At 38.6% G+C, this 20,174-nt stretch overlaps 1 pseudogene; it reads left to right on the top strand.

The window, feature by feature from the left end:
• The first annotated feature begins 1,826 nt into the window (after nt 1–1,826).
• On the top strand, nt 1,827–4,682 carry LOC131930134 (COMM domain-containing protein 4-like; annotated as a pseudogene).
• Nucleotides 4,683–20,174: the final 15,492 nt, after the last annotated feature.

Raw genomic sequence — 20,174 nt, 5'->3', positions numbered from 1 at the left:
ACACATCTAAAGGTGTGTTAACATTCAACCCAACACATGATTAATTGATGAACTTTTGTTCAATAATTGATTCTCTTGCGGATTCTATATTTTGTTTTTAATGTAGCATATGCATTAATATACAAAAGAAGCGCCCAACAATTTTAACATTTTGTTTTCATAAAAACGTTTAAATAACAAGCTTTTTTGTAATAATGGACTAAAATGTGAAAATAAATGATTTTCGTTAAATATATAATAACACACAACCCTTTAAATAACTATAAAGAAAGCGTGGGTCACTTTATTATCTTTTGGACACTTTTACTAATACCAGCCGTCCCGGCCAGGCCCTGCACTTGCCTCTGTAAAGGACCATAACATGTGTGTTAAGAAATTAGCATATACCCGGCATTGCCCAACCACAATCAACCAAAACCAAAACACACAAAAAACGCAAACATAACACAAACGCAAACACAAATACAAACGAAAACAAAAAAATCAAAATGCAAAAACAAACCCAACCACAAACGCAAACCCAACCCGAACACAAAGAAAACACAAACGCAAACATAAATGCAAAGTGCTCACAGTGTAGCACGGGGCGCCAAATCGCCCATGCTGAGGCGCCGGCGGAACCGCCTGTTTCAGTTTAGTAAACAACCATAGTACTACTATTTAGGAAGAGACCCACGCGTGTAATTATATATTTTACGAAAATCATGTATTTGTTTGTTGTTGTTTTTTTCGACGGAAAGGGGATAGAAATAAAGTATATTTGTTAAAGTCATAAATCATCACAGTCAATGGTTTGATTGAGAACGCCGGGTTGTAATAGGGCTTGGGTGGGCAAAGTGTGAATTCGGTTTGTGTTACGACTGTGTAACGTTGACCGTTTTCCCTCAAGAAACTGGATCGTTTAATAGTTATCAAAAGCAATGTACCAAACCTTACAAACGGTGAAATATTGAGACCAACTACTCGAAAAACCAAATAGTGGCGTCCGCAAACAAACAGATTTGTCGCTATTCAAATCAGGACTTAGTATAATTTAATTGACGCTGTGTTACATTTTTCAAACGTTTTATTTATTTTATTTCATGGATCATGATCATTTATTAACGCTTTTGATTAATATTTGCTAAAACTTATTTGGAATTTTTAAACAAACTTGCTTCTTGATTTTACTTTGTTTACAACTTTTGTTTTAATTTTTATGTACAAAATAATTGATTACAACCTGCTGATTAATCTGCGCAATACGTCGTATATTTTTATGTCCCATCTTACAACTCACTGATAATGTCAGTAGCACAATTTAACAATAAGTCATATATTTTTATGTCCAACATTACATCTCACTGATAATGTGAGTAGCACCATATCGACAAAAATAGGTTATGCCCACATTAATAAACCAGAACAAGTTTTCTTGTTTGAGTAAAGTTGACGTTACACGTTACAAGATTTCTCTTTTAAAAGGCAGCTGTTGTAGCGAACCTCAAGATGATTTCTCAGTCAGTCAATCAAGGGAGACAAGTGCGTTTAGAGTACTACACTTTACGAAATAGTAAGTTTATTTTTTTTTAAATTAGTAATCGGCTCTAGGCGTACTTTCGAAATTTGTTTCTTTACATTTTTTATTAATTTATTCCAAGTTCGGACAATTAATTGAACTTAATTTAAACTAGTAATTTACCCTAGGCGTACTTTCAAAATTTTTATACATTCGACTTTTTACACCTCCAACTTATTACATTCCAAGAATATGCATTTAATGTTGTTCGTAGTTCCCCGTAAACCTTTGGTTTTTAATATATTTGACCTATTAATATATGCTGAGTTAAGCCACGTAGAACGAAAATGAGGTTTAGATTTTGTGGAGATCTAAACTGCCCAGATTGGGTCCTTGCAGAAATTAACATACTTTCAAAGATTACATCAGTAAAGATCAAACTACTGGCAGTTCAAGTATTAAAAGATTTACTTGGGGAAGGAATAGACTATGATAAAGTTCACAAGTTAACTTCTAATGCTAAATTTGAAACTGGAGACACCAAAGCCTCCATAGCTGCTCTGTCTTTTATTCTGTCTAGTGCAGCCAAGTATGATGTAGATGGCGAGACTCTCTCCAATGAGTTGCAACAACTAGGTTTACCTAAGGAACACACAACGTCACTGTGTAAATCTTACTCTGACGAGAAAAATGGCCCGTTGAGGAAGGATACACCGGGCGCTAGGTTGATAGTGCTGTCTCTTTTCTCTAAACTAAAACCAACCCATCCCCCACACACACCTACCCCCAACCCCACCCCCCACCCACCCCACACACCCCACCCCCACCCCAGCCCCACCCACCCACCCCCACCCCCACCCCCCAAAAAACATGTCTACCGTCCCATTCAACGAAATATAATTATATACTTTTTCCAGTGTCCGCCCCCTCCCCGAAAATTCTACCCCCGCCCCCGAAAATTTCAAGTACCCCCACCCCTCTCCGGGGAGGAAAAAGTCTGAAAGAAACACTGGTGTTGCGCTTAGCCACTACGCGAAGAATTGCATTAAAGAAATTGCGAGAAAACCACTTTTTAGATTAGACATTAATTAGGCGGTAATTTTATTATAGAGTATCGATGAGGAAACCACCCCACCCCACCCCCCCCCCCCCCACACACACACACCACCCCCACCCCACCCCCCACCCCCACCCCCCACTCCCATAAAAAAACATGTCTACCGTCCCATTCAACGAAATATAATTATATACTTTTTCCAGTGTTCGCCCCCCTCCCCGAAAATTCTACCCCCGCCCCCGAAAATTTCAATTACCCCCACCCCTCTCCGGGGAGGAAAAAGTCTGAAAGAAACACTGGTGTCGCGCTTAGCCACTACCCGAAGAATTGCATTAAAGAAATTGCAAGAAAACCACTTTTTAGATTAGACACATTAATTAGGCGGTAATTTTATTATAGAGTATCGATGAAGACATTTCTTTTGAGTTGGGGAGGGGGGGGGGGGCTCAGACGTTCTTACGCGGGGGGTGGGGCTTCGCCCCTACCCGAAGAATTATATGCAAGAAACTCTTCACGCAAACCATTTAGATTAGACAAAATTTCCTTGTTTTCAATGTTTACGCGAGAATCAATGACGTCATATGACTGTGTGCACTCTCTGGTTTGAGATTATGTTCTACTCTATGCTAAATGTGTCGACGTCATATTTCGTTTTTCGAATTACTGTGCATGTTTTTATTTTGCTTGTGTTTTCTCTAGAGCGTTCTTGTCAGACAGAGCGTTCTTGTCAGACAGAGCGTTCTTGTCAGATAGACAGACAGCGAAACTATTAGTATTAACGAGAAAAATGGCCCGTTGAGGAAGGATACACCGGGCGCTAGGCTGATAGTGCTGTCTCTTTTCTCTAAACTAAAACCACCCCCCCACCCCCCACCCCCACACCCCCCACCCACCCCCACCCCCACACACACCACCCCCAACCCCCCACCCCCACACACACCACCCCCCACCCACCCACACACCCCCCCACACCCCCCACCCCCCCCCTAAAAAACATGTCTACCGTCCCATTCAACGAAATATAATTATTTACTTTTTCCAGTGTCCGCCCCCTCCCCGAAAATTCTACCCCCGCCCCCGAAAATTTCAAGTACCCTCACCCCTCTCCGTGGAGGAAAAAGTCTGAAAGAAACACTGGTGTCGCGCATAGCCACTACTCGAAGAATTGCATTAAAGAAATTGCAAGAAAACCACTTTTTAGATTAGACACATTAATTAGGCGGTAATTTTATTATAGAGTATCGATGAGGAAATTTCTTTTGAGTTGGGGAGAGGGGGGGGGGGGGGGCTCAGACGTTCTTACGCGGGGGTGGGGCTTCGCCCCTACCCGAAGAATTGTATGAAAGAAACTTCACGCAAACCACTTAGATTAGACCAAATTAGACCAAATCAATGACGTCATATCAATGTGTGCACTATCCGGCTTGAGATTATTTTCTACTCTGTGCGCTAAATGTGTCGACGTCATACTTCGTTTTTCGAATTACTATGCATGTTTTTATTTTCCTTGTGTTTTCTCTAGAGCGTTCTTGTCAGACAGATAGATAGATAGATAGATAGACAGACAGCGAAACTATTATTATAGATGCTCAGGTAAAGCTACAGGAACATTTTAGACAGATAAGTTTACGAGTATCAAATCTTGACTCTGTGCAATGGAGAGTTGACTATGTTCTTAGTTCAAGTGAACTTCAGCAAGTCAACGAGCCCAGTGTCTAACTGAAGCTAGGGGTCACCCATGGGGACTCAGCTAATCCAGAACTGTGGCATTTACACTGACCGCTGACAAGTTTAGAGTTCTGTTACATGAACTGAAGCAAGCACAGACAATTATGGAGAATTTAGAGAAATGATTACATGATTATCTCCCCTGCTTTATCAGTTTATTAAAGTTATTCTAGATTGATCTATTGTGTAGTAAAAGGTGACATTGAGAAAATAAACACAATATTAAATTGTCCTTTTAACATTAAAAAGAAACGTATAATAAAGAATTAATATTCCTAAAAACACACATACATAAGATAAAAATATATTTTGAGATAAAAATATATTTTGTTTTATCCATGATAACAATTACACTGTGTTCTTGTTTAATTAGAGACTACTTCAAAGAATGTCCATTTAACTAGATCATTAACATTTTATGTATACTTCTGTCATTACTTAATGTTTTTTTTTAATTAAACTTGTCCGTAATAAAAAAAAATTGACCTATTAATATCTATATGGTAGGGGTCGACAATCTGCGGCTCGCGAGCCGCATGCGGCTCTTTTAATTCCAAGATGCGGCTCTCCAGCTCCTTGCACAAATACTAATAATCTTAATAAAAAAAATATTTGAAATTTAAAAAATGTTAGTGGCTCTTTAAAACCAGGGAAATGTTTGAAAATTGTAACTTTTGGCTCTTCCGCTTCAAAAGGTTGCCGACCACTGCTATATGGTATTACGTTTGCCCCATGTTATTGGCACAAACTGGAAATGATAATGATACTTGGAAAAAAAAATTTTCGTTAACAAATGCTTATTTATTGTGACAATATCTATGTGAATACTGGATGTTCCATGGTATGCAAAGGATAAGTAGCTGTTAGTAGGAAAGCACTTTCAGTAGCACCCCCTTGTTCAATCTTTTTCACCGTGTACAAACTGTATAAGTAGTTAACACATGGGGTACGCTCTGAGGAGATGGAGAAAAATGGCGTCAATTTTGAATGTTCTGGACCACGTTTTTTTAGTTCTGGATGCGAAAGGGTTTGTTGTAATTGTTAGTGCAATGTTCCACGTGTAAATAAGAATTCCGTATAACACGAGCACGTCAAAAAAATTTTAAATTATGGTATTATGTTACTACACATTAAACTTGGCGACTTCTGTCTGCCTGAACTTGTTTTATTCGGTACCTGACATGTCAGAAAGCCAAGTACTATAGAGTCATTTGTCCAAATGAACGAAGGACTGAAAATATATTAAAGATCAAATCTCAAGTGCACATTTTAATTCAAAAATTAGCTTTTTTTTTGTTTTGGAAAAGAAAAAGTTTAATTATAATAAAAAGTGTTACAAAAAAATTGAAACTGACGATTTTTTTTTAAATTTTAACTATAAAACATCAGTCCTTATGAGATCGAAGGCTAAGATCACCACATAACAATGACATGAAAATGTATCAAAGAAAGCAAGCCTATTTTGATGTAATAAACCAACAAACGCACCTTTGATCAAGTTTTAAAGACTTTGCCTAATCGGTGTAGTAAATGTGGTAAAACCACATTAACACTTCGACTAAATAAGAGGTTCAAAAGATGCATCAAAACAAAACGACCGCAGCCTAAACTACACGCACATAAATACGTGATTCTAAAATTTTAAAACTAAATCTTAACCAACGTTACAAGTCCCGGTATGGTAAGCAGTTGTGTAAAGTGTAAAAGTAACAATAACGTTTACCTTCACAGCTTCTAATCGATTCAGTTTATTGTTATATTTTTTAAGGTAATCGATCATATGGGCGTGTGGCTTTCAGCAAATGTTCAGATATAGGGTGGTTAGGGCAGACGTCCTATCGGGAGAACATAATTGGGGCAAACATAATTAGGGCAAGAGTCTTTAGGGCATTTGTTGTAAACCAGTTTTATTGATACTGATTAAAGTATTGATTTCTAGTACCCGATCGTGCACACAAAATACATACAGAGATATAAACATTTTCCCCTAATTAGCTTCGAGTCCATTTGGTTCTTAAGTCTTCCTCGCGGAAGACGACATTAAGAAGATTGGATACACCTGGGCACAGTTGGAAAGACTTGCCCAGGACAGAGATGCACCTGGGCACAGTTGGAGAGACTAGCCCAGGACAGGATACACCTGGGCACAGTTGGAGAGACTAGCCCAGGACAGGATACACCTGGGCACAGTTGGAGAGACTAGCCGAGGACAGGATACACCTGGGCACAGTTGGAGAGACATGCCCAGGACAGAGATGCACGGAAAGCTGTTGGCAAGGGCCTGTGTCCCATCAAGGGCGTCAGGCTAACCTACCATAACCTAACCATTTAAATAACAATCGTGTTTTGCTTCATTAAATGTTTTGTTAAATGTTTTACCATAATGAAAAAATAAAATGACTGTCTTATTACTAGGACCAGGGAAAGTGAAGACATGCGTCCCACAGCATTTGTCTTGTTCCTCACGTCTGTGGGTTCAGTGAGTCAGACAAGTCTGGCTTCCAGTGAAGGTAAGCTCAATGTCTGAGGGTTCAATGGGTCGGACAACCCTGGGTTCAGTGGGTCAGACAACCCTGGGCTCAGTGGGTCAGACAACCCTGGGCTCAGTGGGTCAGACAACCCTGGGCTCAGTGGGTCAGACAACCCTGGGTTCAATGGGTCGGACAACCCTGGGTTCAATGGGTCGGACAACCCGGGGTTCAATGGGTCAGACAACCCGGGGTTCAGTGGGTCAGACATCCCTGGGTTCAGTGGGTCAGACAACCCTGGGCTCAGTGGGTCAGACAACCCTGGGTTCAATAGGTCGGACAACCCTGGGTTCAATGGGTCGGACAACCCGGGGTTCAATGGGTCAGACAACCCGGGGTTCAGTGGGTCAGACAACCCGGGGTTCAGTGGGTCAGACAACCCTGGGTTCAGTGGTTCAGACAACCCTGGGTTCAGTAGGTCAGACAACCCTGGCTTCCAGTGAAGGTAAGCTCAACATAGACTTTTTATGTCAGGTAATAAATATGTATTTAAAAAAACAATCGCCCACACACACAAACAGATATATATATATATATATATATATATATATATATATATATATATATATATATATATATATATGTGTGTGTGTGTGTGTGTTTCTTTCCATAGAACAAGAGGTCACCGTGACACTTCTCTCCGAAAGGTTTGACCCACTCCTCCGTCATAAGCGGTCAGTTGACTCTACCTTACCAGGCCACCTCCACTTCCGTGTTGACCTACTTGATGACCAAATTGAACTTCGGCTCAGGAGATCTCCTCTGTTGCCTGTGGTTACCAGCGACCCACACAGTACACGACTAGCTAATCGGGTCTCACGGGTAGGTTTAGTTAAACACATCAAGCTTTTTGTGTTAGTTCAGGATTCATCTGTTGAAACTTGATCCTTTAAGTCCTGGCTTAGTTGTCTGACCTTAGTTCTAAGGGTACCTGCCTCAAGTAAGTTAAAGGTTGAAAACAAGACAAGCTGATCATTCATAAAGAAATGCGAACTCAACTTCATAGGATATATTAGGATTCATTAGTCAGTGAAATTCAATTTTTCAAAACTTATAAATTTAGTAACAAATCTAAAGCGAGTGCTCGATCAGCCACTTTACAAAAGTGAACTGTTTGTTTTTAACGGTTGGCTAATTTCTTGAACCACGAACTAAGCAGGGGCAGATAACTGTTTTTTCTTTCAAGTTCACTATCTACTGGTCAGGTTTTAACTCATATATTTTTTAGTCGTAGCCTATCTGGTGTAAACTTTATTTAGAACGAAGGACTAATAATTGGAAAATAAAACAAATAGAAAAACCAGTTCAATAAAAAGCTTTTTTAAATGCACCGAAATTAAGAAAATACAACAAATTTACAACGATATTTTTATTTAAAAAAGCAAGTTTATTTTATTTTCTTATTTTAAATTTTATATTTGGTTTTATTTGTTAGTATGAATTATTTTATTAGGGATAATATCCCCCCCCCCCCAAATGCTCACAGTAAAGTAATAACTTTAAACATTTCTCATCCACAGAATACAGCCGTGTACACTGACATAGACAATCTTTCTGCTCTCATTGTTCGTAGAAACAAGAGGGAATACCAGCTCGTATGTTTTTCATTATAATATATATATATATATATATATATATATATATATATATATATATATATATATATATATATATATATATATATATATATATATATATATATATATATATATATATATATATATATATATATATATATATAATTCTCTTCTTCGAGCCGGTAGAAAACAAGCTGCAAACGCTCTCCCTACCTCCCCACCCCTACATGGTTTTAGTGAGCTGTGTTCACTCTAAATGTTTACAAGCAGAGCCAACGATTTTAAACGTAGGGGGGGGGGGGAGGAGGGGGGAGGGAAGGAAGGGGGGGGGGGGTTATGGTCCTTAACGAGCTACTTATAGTGTTTTAAAGAAATATTTTCAGTGTCAGCGTTGGTACTGTCGAATTCACAAATTATGAATTATTGAAAATTAGAAACAACTAAATAGCGGCGTATGTTATGCCGCGGGCCGGCTCGTATATATATAATTCTCTTCTTGGAGACGATAGAAAACAAGCTGTAAGCGCGCTCCCTACCACCCCCACCCCTACATGGTCTGGTGAGCTGTGGTTCACGCTAAATGTTTACAATCGTAGAGCCGGGTTTAGTGACGGCTATTAAGGGCAGTTAATTTATTTTGAAACGATTTTAAACTTAGGGGAGGTAACTATAAGGAGTTTACTTTCACGGGGGGGTAGGGGTTGGGGAAAGGAGGGGGGGGGGTTATCGTACTTTAACGAGCTACTGATAGTGTTTTAAAGCAAATATTTTCAGTGGCAGCGTTGGTACTGTCGAATTCACACATCATGGATTACTGAAAAAAAGAAAATAAAACAACTAAATAGCGGAGTATGGTACGCCGCGGGTCGGCTCGTTATATTAAAACGTGCCGCATTAACACTTTTTAGAAAAGTGATATTACTTAGGGAAACTTTTACTTCTTGTATATCGCAAGGTGTTGGGAAAAAAATTGGGAAAAAAAGGAAAAAAAAAAACAACCGAACTCTCAGACTAAATGCTTAGTGGGTGAAGAACACAAAGACGAATACCTATTGTGTGAATAGTATGTCGACATTTTAGCACAACTCTATGTTTATAAAAAAAATATATTTTAAAAACTACCTAAAAATGTTTAGGTATAGTTTTATTATTTTTTAAAGACTTCAAAATTTTATAATACAAAACTGAGTTGTTTGATAAATGCAAATTTTAATACAATGAACGGCTAACAATTTTAGCTATAGAAAAGATTTCCAAACGTTAAAATGTATTGCATCTCTCTTACTTGAACTAATGAGCTTCATAAATAAACATGTAGGAGCCTGGTAATGAGTGAACATCATATTCAGTTTGACTTTTAATTTGGATAAAATAGTTCTAAAATTAACCGGAACAGAGAATTCGATGAGTCGCTAATTCGCTAAAATGAACTCTCCCCTTGTTTCTAGTAAGTGGCGTAGCGAGGTCGGGTGTCACCCGGTGCGTCACTTAATGGTATCACCCCCCAGAGGTATAGCGACCCTTCCCGAGGACAAACTTTCAATTTGCGATTTGCACCCCCCCCCCCCTCAAACCTTTGATTTGCACCCCCCCCCCCTCAAACTTTCGATTTGCACCTCTTAAAAGACCATTTAACACCCGAATTAATCACTTGATTAAGTGGAATTATCATTTGTCTCTATATATTTTGCTATTTTTTTGCCTTGGTGTCACCCCCCCCTAAATGATGTCACCCGGTGCGGTCCGCACCCCCCCCCCCCCTCTCGCTACGCCTCTGTTTCTAGTTTACATCCATCGATCATGTTGGCACGATTGTTTTGTTCAACAGAACGGGACATTTGCCTACAGACGAAAGTTATGGGACATAACTCCAGTTGACGGTATTACTCACAGAGCGAAACCGTGGGAAACCATGAACCAAACCGTCTCATTCGTTGGGGACGAAGCTACCCCTCCCAAGGGTGAGTTACGTCCATTTTTTTTTTTTTTTAAATTCTATTACCTTGCCATCGTTTAGATTTAATGCGTGTTATTTATAATTTCAACATAACATATTATAGAATATAGATTTCGCCTCAAGTATTAACCTAATCGCTTAATATGCGAGTTATTTATAGGGCGACTGGACACATGATCTCAGGACAAATGATCTCACGGACAAAAGATACCAGGACAAAATATATCAGGACAAATCAGTAAAGCAAACATCATCAACGACAAAAACATCTGAATTGATGATATTTTCTAATATAATTATGTAACACAAATATCATCAATGACAAAAACATACAAACTTATATTATTTTCCTCCACCTCCCTATAAACAAGAGTTTGAATACGAGCTGTGGAGTAATTTTTCTCGCAACCATAGACAGGGCAACTGGTCTCGACATAAAAGGGAGATCACACAGCATGTAGTAGAGATAGCTTTTGTTGTCGACAATGCTGATTACGCCAAGTGAGGTTTTTATTATAATTGTTTTTTTCCACAATTAGGACTTTGCTTAAGAAATATATAGAATGAATTGTTATGATAAATCTACTTCTAGAAAGTACTAGTCAGTTCTTGATGACAGGTCGTGTTAATTAACCTTTTAAAAAAATGTAAACACTAAACTACAGAAAGGTGCAATGATCAAATTGCAGGTGGACGAATTTTGTGAGTGGCAATGTCTTGGAAACCATGAAGCTGTGGTACACTTATGTGGCTGAATCGGTGAGTACATAGGTCATGGTACACATACAAGTGGCTGAATCGGTGAGTACAGTAGGCATATTGATTTAAAACTTCTATCAAAAAATAGACGGGGCTTTATTTAGCACCAAGTCACCAAATAGCCAGGGTTAATTGTGTCACCAAGTTCTCATTAATTCTAAGATACAAGAATTAAATATTTTTATACACTGCAGTGTTATCACGTCATATTCACGATACTGATTGGTGTAGAAGTAAAAGTGTTAGGAAGATTTTTAAAAAACTAGTAACGTATACATCTTTTTGCCAGATCAAAATCAGGTACCTGTCCATCAATGACCCGGATATAGCGATCATCACATCTGTGACAGTTCTCAAAATTTTAACTGTAAGTTTTACATTAGTTAATTAGTTTGAATTTAGTTACGAGCTTTACATGTAATTAGTTTTACCTTTAACTCAATATTTTAATCTCAAGAATTCTGCAGACGACAAATTTATCAGCGGCATCACTCTCACAAACAATTCGTTCAACGGGGCTGCAGGGCTTCAGGCTTTCTCCAGGTGGGTTCCAGCCCAATCGGACATTAGAACCAGTGACCACTACATGTTGTTTACTGGGTAAGTGACCACTACATGTTGTTTACTGGGTAAGTGACCACTACATGTTGTTTACTGGGTAAGTGACCACTACATGTTGTTTACTGGGTAAGTGACCACTACATGTTGTTTACTGGGTAAGTGACCACTACATGTTTACTGGGTAAGTGACCACTACATGTTGTTTACTGGGTAAGTGACCACTACATGTTTACTTGGTAAGTGACCACTACATGTTGTTTACTGGGTAAGTGACCACTACATGTTGTTTACTGGGTAAGTGACCACTACATGTTGTTTACTGGGTAAGTGACCACTACATGTTGTTTACTGGGTAAGTGACCACTACATGTTGTTTACTGGGTAAGTGACCACTACATGTTGTTTACTGGGTAAGTGACCACTACATGTTGTTTACTGGGTAAGTGACCACTACATGTTGTTTACTGGGTAAGTGACCACTACATGTTGTTTACTGGGTAAGTGACCACTACATGTTGTTTACTGGGTAAGTGACCACTACATGTTGTTTACTGGGTAAGTGACCACTACATGTTGTTTACTGGGTAAGTGACCACTACATGTTTACTGGGTAAGTGACCACTACATGTTTGGGTAAGTGACCACTACATGTTGTTTACTGGGTAAGTGACCACTACATGTTTACTGGGTAAGTGACCACTACATGTTTACTGGGTAAGTGACCACTACATGTTTACTGGGTAAGTGACCACTACATGTTGTTTACTGGGTAAGTGACCACTACATGTTTACTGGTTAAGTGACCACTACATGTTGTTTACTGGGTAAGTGACCACTACATGTTTACTGGGTAAGTGACCACTACATGTTTACTGGGTAAGTGACCACTACATGTTTACTGGGTAAGTGACCACTACATGTTTACTGGGTAAGTGACCACTACATGTTGTTTACTGGGTAAGTGACCACTACATGTTGTGTACTGGGTAAGTGACCACTACATGTTTACTGGTTAAGTGACCACTATATGTTTACTGGGTAAGTGACCACTACATGTTGTTTACTGGGTAAGTGACCACTACATGTTGTTTACTGGGTAAGTGACCACTACATGTTGTTTACTGGGTAAGTGACCACTACATGTTTACTGGGTAAGTGACCACTACATGCTGTTTACTGGGTAAGTGACCACTACATGTTGTTTACTGGGTAAGTGACCACTACATGTTTACTGGGTAAGTGACCACTACATGCTGTTTACTGGGTAAGTGACCACTACATGTTTACTGGGTAAGTGACCACTATATGCTGTTTACTGGGTAAGTGACCACTACATGTTGTTTACTGGGTAAGTGACCACTACATGTTGTTTACTGGGTAAGTGACCACTACATGTTGTTTACTGGGTAAGTGACCACTACATGTTGTTTACTGGGTAAGTGACCACTACATGTTGTTTACTGGGTAAGTGACCACTACATGTTGTTTACTGGGTAAGTGACCACTACATGTTGTTTACTGGGTAAGTGACCACTACATGTTGTTTACTGGGTAAGTGACCATTACATGTTGTTTACTGGGTAAGTGACCACTACATGTTTACTGGGTAAGTGACCACTACATGTTTACTGGGTAAGTGACCACTACATGTTGTTTACTGGGTAAGTGACCACTACATGTTGTTTACTGGGTAAGTGACCACTGTATGTTGTTTACTGGGTAAGTGACCACTGTATGTTGTTTACTGGGTAAGTGACCACTACATGTTGTTTACTGGGTAAGTGACCACTGTATGTTGTTTACTGGGTAAGTGACCACTACATGTTGTTTACTGGGTAAGTGACCACTGTATGTTGTTTACTGGGTAAGTGACCACTACATGCTGTTTACTGGGTAAGTGACCACTACATGTTTACTGGGTAAGTGACCACTACATGTTGTTTACTGGGTAAATGACCACTACATGTTTACTGGGTAAGTGACCACTACATGCTGTTTACTGGGTAAGTGACCACTACATGTTGTTTACTGGGTAAGTGACCACTACATGTTGTTTACTGGGTAAGTGACCACTACATGTTGTTTACTGGGTAAGTGACCACTACATGTTTACTGGGTAAGTGACCACTACATGTTGTTTACTGGGTAAGTGACCACTACATGTTTACTGGGTAAGTGACCACTACATGTTTACTGGGTAAGTGACCACTACATGTTGTTTACTGGGTAAGTGACCACTACATGTTGTGTACTGGGTAAGTGACCACTACATGTTTACTAGTTAAGTGACCACTACATGTTGTTTACTGGGTAAGTGACCACTACATGTTGTTTACTGGGTAAGTGACCACTACATGCTGTTTACTGGGTAAGTGACCACTACATGTTGTTTACTGGGTAAGTGACCACTACATGTTGTTTACTGGGTAAGTGACCACTACATGTTGTTTACTGGGTAAGTGACCACTACATGTTGTTTACTGGGTAAGTGACCACTACATGTTTACTGGGTAAGTGACCACTACATGTTTGGGTAAGTGACCACTACATGTTGTTTACTGGGTAAGTGACCACTACATGTTGTTTACTGGGTAAGTGACCACTACATGTTTACTGGGTAAGTGACCACTACATGTTGTTTACTGGGTAAGTGACCACTACATGTTTACTGGGTAAGTGACCACTACATGTTGTTTACTGGGTAAGTGACCACTACATGTTTACTGGGTAAGTGACCACTACATGTTGTTTACTGGGTAAATGACCACTACATGTTGTTTACTGGGTCAGTGACCACTACATGTTTACTGGGTAAGTGACCACTACATGCTGTTTACTGGGTAAGTGACCACTACATGTTTACTGGGTAAGTGACCACTACATGTTGTTTACTGGGTAAGTGACCACTACATGTTGTTTACTGGGTAAGTGACCACTACATGTTGTTTACTGGGTAAGTGACCACTACATGTTGTTTACTGGGTAAGTGACCACTACATGTTGTTTACTGGGTAAGTGACCACTACATGTTGTTTACTTGGTAAGTGACCACTACATGTTGTTTACTGGGTAAGTGACCACTACATGTTGTTTACTGGGTAAGTGACCACTACATGTTGTTTACTGGGTAAGTGACCACTACATGTTGTTTACTGGGTAAGTGACCACTACATGTTTACTGGGTAAGTGACCACTACATGCTGTTTACTGGGTAAGTGACCACTACATATTGTTTACTGGGTAAGTGACCACTACATGTTGTTTACTGGGTAAGTGACCACTACATGTTTACTGGGTAAGTGACCACTACATGTTTCTGGGTAAGTGACCACTACATGTTGTTTACTGGGTAAGTGACCACTACATGTTGTTTACTGGGTAAGTGACCACTACATGTTTACTGGGTAAGTGACCACTACATGTTTACTGGGTAAGTGACCACTACATGTTGTTTACTCGGTAAGTGACCACTACATGTTGTTTACTGGGTAAGTGACCACTACATGTTGTTTACTGGGTAAGTGACCACTACATGTTGTTTACTGGGTAAGTGACCACTACATGTTGTTTACTGGGTAAGTGACCACTACATGTTGTTTACTTGGTAAGTGACCACTACATGTTGTTTACTGGGTAAGTGACCACTACATGTTGTTTACTGGGTAAGTGACCACTACATGTTTACTGGGTAAGTGACCACTACATGTTTACTGGGTAAGTGACCACTACATGTTGTTTACTGGGTAAGTGACCACTACATGTTGTTTACTGGGTAAGTGACCACTACATGTGGTTTACTTGGTAAGTGACCACTACATGTTGTTTACTGGGTAAGTGACCACTACATGTTTACTGGGTAAGTGACCACTACATGTTTACTGGGTAAGTGACCACTACATGTTGTTTACTGGGTAAGTGACCACTACATGTTGTTTACTGGATAAGTAGCTGACCAAATGCAGCAGTGTAGGGCATAGAAGTGCAGGGATGAGAGAGGGTTAACGTTTATGTCTGTGGTTGTGGTGAGGTTGTGATGAGGGTTGGTTTATGTTAATGTTTCTGTTTATGTGGGTTTTTTTAGAAGTAGAAGTGCGAGGATGAGAGGTTTATGTCTAGGTTCGTTTATGTCTGTGGCTGTGGTTGTCTGTGGCTGGTTGTGGTTTAGAGTTAGGTTCAGGGTAATATGTTTCGCAAATTTCGTTATTTGCATATAGACATTAAGTTAAAATTTAACTAATTCCCAAGACCCGGACAGCGCCAGATATATGATGCTTAATAAACACACGAGTCAAGGTCCTATACTGATTAGTTTTTCACAAAAACCAGTGCAGAGCCTGGCCAGGACGGCTAGTCATTGTATATTTGTTTTGAACAAACTTCTGTAGATTTTCTCCCTTTGCAGGCGGGATATTATCGACGCTGCTGGTATAGCATACGTGGCAAGAGCATGTACCCGCACCAGCGTGTCTATCACTGAAAATCGTTTTCATGGAATTGTCGGTGGTATAGCGGCTCACGAACTGGGGCACAGGTAAAAATGTCATGTTTTAACATAGGGTACAGGTAAATATGTCATGTTTTATCAGAGGGTACAGGTAAATATTTCATGTTTTAATAGAGGGCGCAGGTAAGAATGCCATTTATTAGCAGTGGGCACAGATAAGAATGTTATGTTTTAACAGATGACGTGCTCCTTGTGTTAGAACTTATCAATTATAATAACTCTAGATTTAAGAGATGTCACAAAGAGCATGTCAAAAAAGAAATATTATAATTCATCGTAATACAATTATCTTGTATACGAATGGCTTTATATTAATATGTATATATATATATATATATATATATATATATATATATATATATATATATATATATATATGTATAAATATATAAACGAGTAATTCAACAAAACAAAAATACCAATTGTATTCTAGTCTATCTGCAACCCACGATGGCCAAACACAAACCGTTTGTTCTGATACAAACCAGTTTGTAATGTCCACCATTTTTAAATTACCCGTGGTGGGGGATAACGAAGGTAACCTGTGGGCCTTCTCGTCCTGTTCCATCGCCTCATTCAAAACCTACCTGAAAAGGTGAGTACTAGTGAGTACCATCTCTTGACGATCAACTCGTTTTGAAAGGGTTTGAAAATGTTGCATGAATATTTGATGTCTGTTGTTGCTACCTGATGCTCCACGCTGCTTGCAACAAATGTGACTATAACAATAAATTGTAGACACAATGACCTTGTGAACAGCGAACCGAGTTTTAATGTCTTGACGAAAGTGGGAAAACAGCTACCTTTACCAAATAAAACACATTTCTATTTTTGAAATTGGATTCATGATATTTTAAGACAGCCACTCTTCTAGGAGACACAACTCCAAAATTAAACAACTGCTGCCTTGTAGTTTGATCTTGGTTGGACAAAGGCTATGCAAGAAAATCCAAGAAGAAAAGCAGGTTGAAATTGGAGTTAATGGCGCATAACTAGTTGACACGTATGATCGTATCCTTAATTGTTTTGGAGGGAATCCCTTCCAACACTAAAAATTAGAACGAAGAAGAAATACATAAGAAAACATTCAATACCAATTCTATGTAAATAATATAATTTAAGAAAGAAATAAAGGTTAGTTACATCAAAATTTTAACATTTAAAGATATTTATCCAAACATTAACATGTATCATATTAAGCTGTAAGTTGCACATTCGTCAAATACGTTATAAACCATTTTAGTATTGAAGAGGTCACAGGAAGATATGCAAGTTTGAATCAGAACTAACAAGAAAGAAGTACAAATTTAAAAATAAATAACAATATTTAAACAATTTCATACGTTTATATAGTTAATTTGCCGTGTTTAAAAAAAGTTAATTTTAAGCATATATAACAAGTAGGTGTGAAATACCTATTTTTACTATCAATAACATAGACAGTAAATTTTACCTGCCACCAATATTTGGTCTACGACAAATTCCCGAAAGACACTTGCCCGAATGCCGTTTGCCCGAAGGCCGATTTCCCGGGCATTTGTCGCATTCGGGCAAGATTCCATTCGGGAAATCGGCCTTCGGGCAAACGGCATTCGGGCAAGTGTCTTTCGGGAAAACGTCCGGCTCCCCCAATATTCCAGCGTAACTTGCACGCTACCTGTGAACACGGCCCCGACAGACTTGCTGCCGGTACCTGGGAGTGGGGAGAGAGCAGGTGAGATCAGCAGCTTGGACGACCAGTGTCGCCTGGCCTTTCAGAACTCCAACAGCCACTACTGTAAGGTAGGGACCTTTTACATACGGTCAATTTACCAACTTACGTTTTACATACGGTCAATTTACCAACCTACGTTTTACATACGTTCAATTTACCAACCTACGTTATATGTACATTAACTGGGGAAATATACCAACCTACGTTTTATATACGTTCAATTAATTTAATAAACCAACACATTACAGATCATTCTACATGTATTAAGACAATTAATTCAATTAACTCTACGTCCATAACGTGATTTTAATGGTCTGGGAAATTAGGAAAAATTTAAAAGAAAACAATTTCTCACTAGAATATACAGAATGAATCTTCACTATGTGGAGGTATGTACTGCACCATTCCCACAAAGCCAGGATATTGTCGATATGTTTTACCTCAGGAATTCACACCTTGTCTCGATAACAATGTAAGTTACTCTTAGATTACTCGGTAACAATGTAAGTTACTTTAGTCTATTTGTGTGTGTGTTACTTCAATTATACTGTGGACCTTTATATAACATTGTGTTTTTGTTTCCTGTTGAATTTTGTTCGATATGTAACCTTACATCGTGGTTTTAGCTTAGAAATCAAAAGTTTTTAAATGGTAGCAAAAATGAAATTTATTATACTATACTTGCAGTGGTGTGTGGCTGGAAAATGTGTAAATAAAACGACAACAAACGCAACCAAACCAGCAACAACAACCAAACTAACATCAACAACGACAACCAACCAAACAAAAACAACTACTAAACCGCCAACAACAACAGCCGAAACAACAACAGCAACTAAACCAACTACAACAACACCAGCCGAAACTACAACAGCAACCAAACCAGCTACAACAACAACAATAACCAATCTACAACCACTGCAATCCAACCAAGTACAACAACCAAAGAAACAACGACAACCAAATCAACAACTAATCCGACAACAACAGCAACAGTTAAAACAACAGCAAAAGAGCCGTGTCTTCAGTATTTTAAAAAGTACATTTTAAAGTTTATTTTTGCAAAAGGTAAATTTTCCTTGACCTAGCCTTGTGTTTATATATTACGTCATTACCTTCACCTAAATTTGGCCTTCCCTTCGCGAAATAACGCAACTGTCGTCTCTACAATCAACTCACTGTAAAAATAACTGCTACACCATAGTTTTTACTTTCTCGTATATACGTAGTATAGAGAAAGTATTGTAATCGTGCAAAAAAAAAAAATCGAGATTTTTACAAATCTCGACGTTTTACTTCTCACTGATACGGAAAAACATAATTTTGCAATCTTGTCCGTATGTCTGTGTGTGTGTGTGTCTGTGTGTCTGTGTGTCTGTGTGTCCGTGTGTAAACACGATAACTTGAGTACCGTTACAGCTAGGTTGATGAAATTTCATATATAAGTATTATATCAAAATCGTAGATCCGTATCAACTTTTGAGCGATTTCCGATAACCGGAAGTGGTACTTTTCCTACTTTGAATTTTTCAAAAGCCTATAACTTGAGTACTATTTCAGATAGATAAATGAAATTTCACATGTAAGTAAAAGATCTAATTCTCTACCTTCTGTTAAATTTTGAGTAATTTCCGTTGACTGGAAGTAGTAATTTACGCTACTTCCGATTTCTCAAAAAACTAATGTAAATTTTAAAAGTACTAATAATATTGCGCACTATTATGCGCTTTTTTATTGGGCGTTCACTTGGTGTGCAATTAATTTGTCTACGAGATTTTATTCTATTTTTACAAGCTTTTATTTAACTCACTTCCTCGTCGGTCTGTCTGTCTAGACGGAAACGCAGGAGTGAAAATTCGGACAGTTCTACTTGACCGATACGATTCACAGTTGGCCCGTGGGTCAAGACATGAAGACAATGCAATCTGAAACTAAATTTGACTTAATTGGATGCCTAATTAATTTTTTATGAATTAATAAAAATTTGGACCGAATTAGTAGGCATGTCTAGCCAACCACACCACACGCGTCATCACCTTCAATAGCTGCGCCATCACGTAATGGCTGCGTTCAAAAACCATTGCGCGCCTACTGAACATGATAATCAGTAGGCGCGCAATGGTTTTTAGTCATGTAACTCTATTGTAAATAAAACATGTAAATTACTGAAAAAAAAATTCATAAAAAACGTTTTAATAACAAGCTTTTATGTAATGATGCACTAAAAAGTAGAAAATAAATTATAGACTACTATTTAAATAACTATAAAGAAAAGCGTGGGTGTCTTCCTT

This window comes from Physella acuta, unplaced genomic scaffold, assembly GCF_028476545.2.
Source record: "Physella acuta isolate Inbredline_101_S28 unplaced genomic scaffold, ASM2847654v3 ptg001724l, whole genome shotgun sequence".
NCBI lineage: Eukaryota > Metazoa > Mollusca > Gastropoda > Physidae > Physella > Physella acuta.
The sequence above is the reverse complement of the archived record's forward strand: the minus strand, read 5'-3'. Positions and strand labels throughout refer to the sequence as shown.